Here is an 8977-nt window from a genome sequence, read left to right as displayed (position 1 = left end):
ACAATTTTCCTCTTGTCCCTTCTACTGACAAGCACACCCTGTCCCCTGCCCTGTGACCTCCCACAGCATGGGCACATGACCCAGCCTGGGCCAGAGCACCTTCTCCTGCGGCTGCAGAGATTGGTTCAGAAGTGAGCGTATGACCAAGTTAGGCCAATCAGAGCCCTGCTTTGGGACTGTGCTGTAGACACTAAGGGGACAGACAGCCTCCTGCTTCTGAGATGCTGAGGGGATTTGCGTCTGGGGCTGTCAGTGGCCATCTTTACTGCTACATCCTGAGGTAATAGAGAATAAGCCAATACCAAGGAGCAACAGCATCAAGAGGTGGAGAGAGGGAAAATGGGTCTGCAACACCAGTGCAGCCCTGGGTCTGTCACACTGGACGCATCCTGTCCTCCCCACTTACAGGAGCCAGTGGAGGCCTTTCCTTGACTTCTGTCTGTTACACCTAAGAAAGTGCTGATCAACCTTGAGCACAGCTAGATGTCACTTCCAGGTGAAAGTATTCCAGGGCACAGGCTGTATTCTCCAAAGGCATAGCCTCAGCTCAATCATCAGAAGGGGAGACTGGAACCACAAATCAGGTCTCCTGACTCCAGTTTCTGTTCTCTTTATTCCAACCCCAGAGCTTTTCCAGGGAGAGAATTACCAGGTCTTGCACCTGGATGTGAATCAGCTGGAAGGGAGCTCGGAACTGTAGGATCTAATCCAGTCAGAAGGCCCCCAGGCAAAGCCGTCTCATCCGGGTCTTTCCAGCAGGGACCAAGCGGGAACTGAAGTTGGGAGAGGGGGGCTGACAAAAGGCAGGTCCTAGAGATACTTTTGGCTTTTGCTCAACTCCATCGAGACAGAGTATCCTTGTGGGGCTTTCTGTCCTATTGTGGTTTTCCCTATGTTTATTCCTCCAGGGAAAATTTAGGAGTCTACTCAGGGTGAGGCTAGAGGTTCTGATGAAAGTATCTGTGCTGATGAGAGCCAGCCACAGTGCTGCTGCTGAGGGAAGCGAGGACACACTCCTGGCTTCCCTCTGTCCGCCTTCTCCCCCATCACGTGGCCTGCCTCTTATGTGCCCAGCTCCTCCCTGCATTAAAGTCTCTTCTCAGGAGAGGATCGGATATCAGTCAACTACCCCTTCATGTGAATTTGAGATGTCACATGCTTTACTCTAAGAGAATTTGGAAGCTAAATGTATATTTGGGTAATAAAAATTACCATCCCCCATTAAAAGCCTTCAGGGAGTAATGGATTTAGGAGCTATTTCTTGGTGAGAGTAGGGGAAGAATGCATCCTTCCAGAACCTCCTGTTTTTAAATGGAAGGATATCCTTGGCTACATGTGCTGTAGGGTCCTTATCCCCTTTCTGGGAGTACAAATGTGTGGTCACAGGTGCCTTTTGGAGACTGTCCTCCGTGATGTTGCCAATTCTAGTGGACTGATTTTGCCTCCTGCCTTGGTTCGAATCACCTCAGAGGCACACCCTGAGACAAGAATTTGAGTGCTAGTAATTCATTTAGGAGTAATCTCAAGAACGCAGATAGTGGGGTCTCAGAAAGTAAAAGAGAGGGAAGATGGAAACAGATCCGGGGTATTTCATCAAGTCAGTTTCCCCTGTGGACAACTAGGATTCCGTCCCCCCTGGAGAACTGAATGAATGAATGAATAAGTGAATGAACATACACATGAGTGACAGAATTGCCTCTCTGAGTGGTGTGAGGTACCTCAAGGAAAGGAGCCGAGTTCCATGTCTGGATCAGCGCAGGAATGGAAGAGGGCAAGGAGCCAAGAGAAGCTTTGTCGGAGTTGAGATGCGAATGAAGTGAGGAGTTCACTGGTGGCAGGAGGTCAGACGGTGTAGGGGAGACACAACCTTGAGAAGATATGATGGCGGAGTTAGACCAACCTTGCAGAGCCCAGTAAATTTCCCACAGAACCGAGGGTCGAGGATCGGGGCTGGATTCCACGTGACTTCATCTTGAATGACAGAGCGGCGTCAGGGGACAGCGAGGTGGTAGATAAACGGGAGCAGCTGAGTGACCTCAGGCCTAGGCCGGGCTCCTTCTCATGGTGCCAACTTAAGCAAACCTCTTTACACCAGGTGGTAGGCTGGATAAAGGCCCCAGAAGTGTCCATGTCCTGATCTCCAGAGTTTGTGAATGTTTGTGAATGACAAAAGGGACTTTGCTGAGGTGATGAAATTAAGGGTCTTGGGATGGGGAGATGATCCTGGAGTATTTGGGTGGGCTCAATGTAATCGATGTAATCGACATAATCACAATGTAATCACAATGTAATCACTAAGGTCTTTATAAGAGGGAGTCACAGGATCAGAGTCAGAGAGAAGAGGGTGATCTGGCTGTGGAAGCAGAGGTTGGAGTGACGTAGGCAGAAGTCACGGTGTGCCGGCAGCCTGGAGAAGCTGGGGGAGGCAAGGAAGGGTTCCCCCTGGAGCTTCCAGGAGGAGCCCGCCCTGCTGACAACCTTCATGTTAGCCCGGTAAGGCTCATTTCAGACTTCTGATTCCCAGAACTGTACAAGAATACACTTGTGTTGTTTTAAGCCACCAGGCTTGTGGTTATTTGTTACAGCAGCAATAGGAATTTCATATCCCTGTGTGCCTCAAGTTCCTCATCTATAAAGTGGAGCCTCCGGCAAAACTTAGGGGACCCCTGAGGCTCCAACTAACTCTCTCCTTCATATTTGTATTCTATAGCTACTATCCTGGCTTTCATTGGGACTAGATAGAATAAGTACCTGTGTCTTTTTCAGACATTAAAAAATGAAGGTCCAGTGAGATATAAGGATACACTACCATGGCCGAGGCGAATTAGAACCCAGTCACTTGTCTCTGCTTTTCCATTAGATTAAAAAGACATAGAAGAGGGGTGGCCGGTTAGCTCAGTTGGTTAGAGCGAGGTGCTAATAACACCAAGGTTGCCGGTTCCATCCCTGTATGGGCCATGGTGAGCAGCGCCCTCCTTAAAAAAAAAAAAAAAGACATAGAAGGGGTCTTTCTGTCTTATATTTTGTTTGTATATAGAATAATTTGAGCCTGTTTCAAATGGTGTTGCCATTATGGATGAGAACTCAAGGTCGAACTCAGAGAGGACTTGAAAGTCAGAGTCAAGGGGATGAGCAACAGCTCATGCTGATAAATAAGAACCAATTTTCAAGTTTATAAACAGCTGCAAAGCTTTGCAGTCTCACGAGGTGGTGCCACCCAGAATTACTATTTTGGAATTAAAGTAACATCAGGACATTTTTTTCACCTATTAAAAGGCTTTTTATCAGATCATAATGTGCATTTGTACCCAATGAATGCTTGTAATTTTTAGTCTCCTCATGAGATAAGGGAAAGAATACATCACTCAGGAGAGAGAACAAAAATTTCAACCCTTTCATATCGGTTCATTGGAGAACTGGGTTCTAAAAGCCTGCCCAGTACTGAGACGGACATTGAGTACTGGTTCTGTCATTAAACCAACAAATATTTATTAAATGTCTACCTGTACCAGACACTGTTCTAGGCACTTAGGTTAAATCAATGAACAAAATGGGCAAAAGCCCTTGTCTGTATGGATCACACATTCTAAACATGTTTGATCGAGGGTGGCATTATGGACAGGTCACTTGGGTACACCATGCCCAATGGCAGACACACTGATGGTTACAAAATCGTGGGACTTCCCTAGACCTATTCATGGAAACTGAGTCACTTCGTCAGCTTGAGTCTCAGGCAGCCATTCCTTCTTCCCACTCACTCAGTCACAACTCTTTTCAACAGATGTGCATGTGGCCCAGTAGGAAATGCTGGAGCTTGTGGAGCCAGATGTGGTGGTTCCAGTTCTGGTTCAACCACCCCCAACTCTGCAACCCTGGGCAAGTCACTTTCAACCTCTCTGGGCCTCAGTTTCCTCAGCTGTAAAATGGAGATGATAACAATTACTTTCTATTTCGGTTGTGAGTATTAAAGAATGGAAAGTGCCTGGTCCAGAGTAGCTTTGATTCTATTACCCATTCTCACTGCTCGTTCTGGGCTGGATGAGCCCTGGTGCAAAGAGTTATTCTGGGATTTAAGTGGACGTGGAACACAGCAGTAAGGAGGAATGTTAGAACTGAGAGAGCCAAGCCTGTTCGTGGGTGGTAATGAGACAGCAGGCACTGAGCCATGGGCACATCTGGGAAAGGGCAACGTATTCATTCATTCACTCATTCATCCATTTAACAAACATCCATCCACCAAGCCCTCCTGTGTACATGCACACTGTATTGGGACCCAGAGAGGCTGAGAGGGAAGATGGCAGATGAAGGAGACAGACATTTAGCAATTGCAGTACAGTGTTGTATGCGCACGGGTGAACTTCTGGAAAAGGAAGGAGGCTCAACTCCCAGCCTGGGCATGGGGAGGGTGTCAGAGAAGGTTGCCCAGACCATGTCACAGCTGAACTGAAGGTGTTAGCTAGGCTGAAGTCTTTCCAGGCAGGGGGAAATCAAGGGTGACGGCAGAGGTGTGAGCGTGCTTGGTGATTTGTGGGAGCCAGGATATGACTGTGGCTGGAGCTTAGGGGTCAAGTGGGAGATAGCATGAAGGTGCAGAGGCCTTCAGAGGCCAGAACGTGGAAGATTTTGGATATCAGACTAAGGAGCTTGTTAAATTAACCTGAAGTAATGACGAGCTATGGATGGGTTTTCAACTGGTAAAAGACACAACCAAACTCACGTTTCAGAACGGCTTCTCTGACTGTGTCATGGAGACTGAGTTGGGATGGGGAGAGCAGTAATGATGGAAGCAGAGTGAGACATTAGGAGGCTCTGCTCAATTCTAGTGAGTATGAGGATGGCTTGACTTTAGGAAAATGGCAGTGGGGCTGGACTGGTGTTTCTCCCTTTGGCTGCATGTAAGAATCACCTGGACAAATTCAAAAAGAAAAATTGATGTCCAGGTTCCACCCCAGATTAATTCAGAATATCTTGGGTAGGCTTGAGCATGGGTTTTAAAGAGCTCCCCAGGTGACTGTAATATGCAGTCAAGGTGGAGGACCCCTGGGTTAGAAAGACACGAAAGTGGAAATATCCTCAAGGGGTTTCTTGGAATGACCTGGGAGTGTTTATTAAAATGCAGGTTCCCCAGCTCCATCACTAAACTAGTGAATCTGAATCTCTGGAGCCCTGGTCTGGGAATCTGTGATCATAAAGCAGGAATTTTGAAGCTCCCGAAGGTTGGAAGACCACTGTTCTATGTGCAAAATAAGGAAGGTAACCAGCAGAAACTGGCAGGTGCAGAGCTAGAGGGACCATCCATCAAAGTCCAGAAGGACACAGAGAAGGGACCCAGGGGCCACCCAGATAGGGATGAAAGGTTAAAGGCCCTGTCAGGAGTTTCCATCACATGCTTGGGTTTGGGCATTGCATTAGTGTGCTAGGGCTGCTGTGACAAGCTACCACAGACTGGGTGGCTTAAACAACAGAAAATTATTTTCTCATTTCTGGAGGCTAGAAGTCCAAGATCAAGGTGTCTTCAGGGTTAACTTCTTCTGGGACCTTTCTCCTTGGCTTGTAAATGACCATCTTCTCCCTGCGTCTTTACATGGTCCTCTCTCTGTGTGTCTGTATCCTAATCTCCTGTTGTCATAGGGACACCAGTCATGTTGGATAACAGCCTACCCTAGTGACCTCATTTTAACTTAATTACCTCTTTAAAAACCCCCACATCTCCAAACACAGTCCCATTCTGAGGTATTGGGGGTTAGATTTTCAACATACGAGTTCAGTCCATAACAGACATCTCAGTGCTGGAAAGGGAGAGTAAGACAGACAGGCTCTGACACCCACAAGAAAGGAGAGCACAGAAATAGAACATTTTTACATTTCTGTTAAGGGTGAGAGAGCACAGGCCTGAAGTACGTCAAGAAGGATTTTAGATTAGACCCTAGAAAGCCTCCAACAAGAAGGAGCAGAACATGGCGCACCAGCCTCAGGGCCTGAATCAATTCCTCATCAGGGAGATGAATGAAATGGACAACAGTTATGATAAAAACTTAGAAAAACATCATTGAGGAGAAAAAATAAAGAATTGTGCTTATGGTTGAACGCAATGGGAAGTTCTTTGTATCAAATATTTTGTGTTAAGACTCTAAACAGCTTCCAGGAAACTTTCTAGCTAAACGTCTGGGTGCGTTTGAGTGAATTTCGGTGTGAGGGCAGAGGAAAGGCTGGGCGACTGCTGAGCTTTGTTTCAGTCTTTCAGTTCCATCAAGGTCAGGTTACTCCTTGGCCAAATAACATTTTTGCATCCCCCCAATCTGAATTCTGTTTCAGCAACTGGCTTTTATTTCCTTTCAATCAAAAGCAACAGTGAATTGTTTACTACCCCCTTGACAGGCAGTATAGCTCATACCTTCCTTAAACAAAATGATAAAAGAAAAGGAAATCATTTTTTGGAGAGAGACTGGTAGAGATATACCTAGGTAACTTTAAGGAACATCGTGTCCTCTTGTGTTTATAAACTTTAGGTACAATAAAACCCTCTTTAAATATCTCTTTCAAAAATTACTTTACATCATGTGCTTAAGGTATTGTTAAGAATGAAATGATCAATGTAGAATTTTTGTAAAAGAAATGTTTAAAACAACTAGACATTCACCAATTAGGGAAGTGGTTAAATAAATTATTGTTTACCCATATGATGGAATGTCTTGCACTTTTAAAAGCCGAGGTAGATTGATATGTATATAAAGTTACAGAATAGTGTGAGTTACAAAGTAGTGTGATCTCATTTTAGTTGAAAATTAAATATGTGTGCATGTATATATGAGTATATGTTTATACCTCCCCCCAAAAGGCTCAAAGGATATTCACTGCAGTGATTAATATGGTGGCCTTTCCAGCATCCATTTCAACTATACCCCATGGTGTAGTTGCTACTTACTCAGTTTGAGTGAAGTTGACCCCATGACCAATTCCAGAGGTCAACCCTATTCATGAAGCCAACTAGGATAATTCAATCCTATCTGCCACAGAGATTGGTTCAGGAATGGGAACTGATGCAGTTAATACTTGACATTCATTCTCCAGGCCTCAATGATGGGTTCATAAATAAGCCCATGGCCAACTTTGGTCCAATCAGAATGAAGCTGAGGAAAATCACCATGGTTGTTGAGTTTCTCTTTCTTCCCTCTCTTCCTTCCCTTTCCTTACTCCCCTCTCTGATGATGTATGTGGCCTTGTTGGCAGTGTATTACAATCATGAAGTGAATCAGACTTAGGTTCTTGGAAGGCAAAGCAAAGAGATAGAAAGAAACTGAGTCTTGGGTGTAGTTGAGTGATTGAATTAAACAAATCCCAAAGTCTGCTCTACCTCTGGACTTTCAGAATCTCTTTACATTTTCTATTTCAGATGTTCAAAATGAAATGGTGGATGTGGCAGTGTTTTTGTAATAGCAAAATGCTGGAAACAACCTAAATGTTTGTTTACTCAGAAAGTGATTAAACAAATTATGAGAGCCAATATGTTATCTTATTTTTTCTATTTTGAATAGAATTTTCTCTTACTTCTTATATAGTCTTCACTGATAATGCACCAAACTGTTAAAATTGTTTAACTTTAGGAATGGGGTATTTGTGTGTGTGTGTGGTCAGAGGGTTGATGGGAGAAAGTTTTTCATTTTCTACATTTTTGCACCTCTGTTTAGTTTTAGCATTTTACGACAAGCATGTTACTTTCTTTTGTAATTTAAAACAAAGATTTTTTAATTATATAAAATATATAATCTTTTCACACAATAGTTTGTGTGAAAGCAGTATTGGAACTATTTCAGTCTGCCCTTGGTGGGGGATTGGGGTTAATGATTAGAAGGGGACAGTGGAGGAACTTTTGCGGGACTACTGATATTCTGTTTATTGAAGTGATTCCATGTGTATATTCACTTTATGAAAGTTTATTGAGGTTTAACCTTAAGATTTGTGTATTGTTCTACATGTACGTTAACCTTCAATGAAAGGTTTATATAAAAACAACACAGGCTTTTGGGAAGAGGGACTGCCAGGTTTAAAACCATGTAATTTACTTCAGTAAGATCCGTCATTGAGAGCTAGATGAGAGTGGTTGTCTGCCATCTTTAAGAGGATGGTACAAATTAAACTTCTTTTTTCTGAAAGTCCTCCCATGTTAGAGGTTTAAAAGCTCGAACATGGATTTCTCTTTTTTTTCCTACTGACAGAGCGGTTAGGAGGGAGATGTCATTTCTGGGAACTGCTTCGATGGCTAGGTGTGAGATCTGTCACAAATGATTTGGTCAACTCAGTTATCTAAGGCTTGATATGGGAGCAGCTAAGAATTTATTCATGTATTCATCAACTTTTTAAAAACTCTCTGCATGCATTATGGTAAATGTCTGAAGCACTAGGATGAATAAACTGTTTTTGCCTTGAGACATACTCCATCAGGCAGAAAGAAGTCGGTATGTAAACAAAATTAGAGAAATAAAGTGTTATTAGGGCTATAACAGAAGTATGTATAGGGCATATATAGTGGGAGAGAAACAGAGAGAAAGCTCAGAACCCCTTCAACAATGGGTGTATCAGGAAAGACTTGTAGAGAATGGAACTCTTGAAAGAGCAGAATGTGTCGGAGTGTGACTGAATTTGGTTGGGATTGAAGGAGAGCCTGGAAGACTCTTCCAGGAAGAGAGAGAATAGCAAGGCCAAAAGCACAGAGTTGTGAATGAATTATCCAGGCAAGTTTGGGGACCCAAAGAAATTTTGACCAACTGGAGAAATAGGGGCTAGAGGGATGGGCAGGGTCAGTATAGTTGGAGAGAAAGGTGGCAGGACACAGATTAAGAGCGCTTTCTCTACTAACGTAAAAGATTTAAGGCTTTATTCTATAAACAATAGTAAACAGAGGAGCAGCATGGTTTGAGTGATTTCTTGGAAAAACTTCTGTAACAGAGTGTAGAGCAGGGGTGTCCAAACTTTTTTC

The sequence above is a fragment of the Rhinolophus hipposideros genome (genome assembly GCF_964194185.1).
Source record: "Rhinolophus hipposideros genome assembly, chromosome: 6".
Lineage (NCBI taxonomy): Eukaryota > Metazoa > Chordata > Mammalia > Chiroptera > Rhinolophidae > Rhinolophus > Rhinolophus hipposideros.
This window is presented reverse-complemented; position numbering follows the sequence as displayed.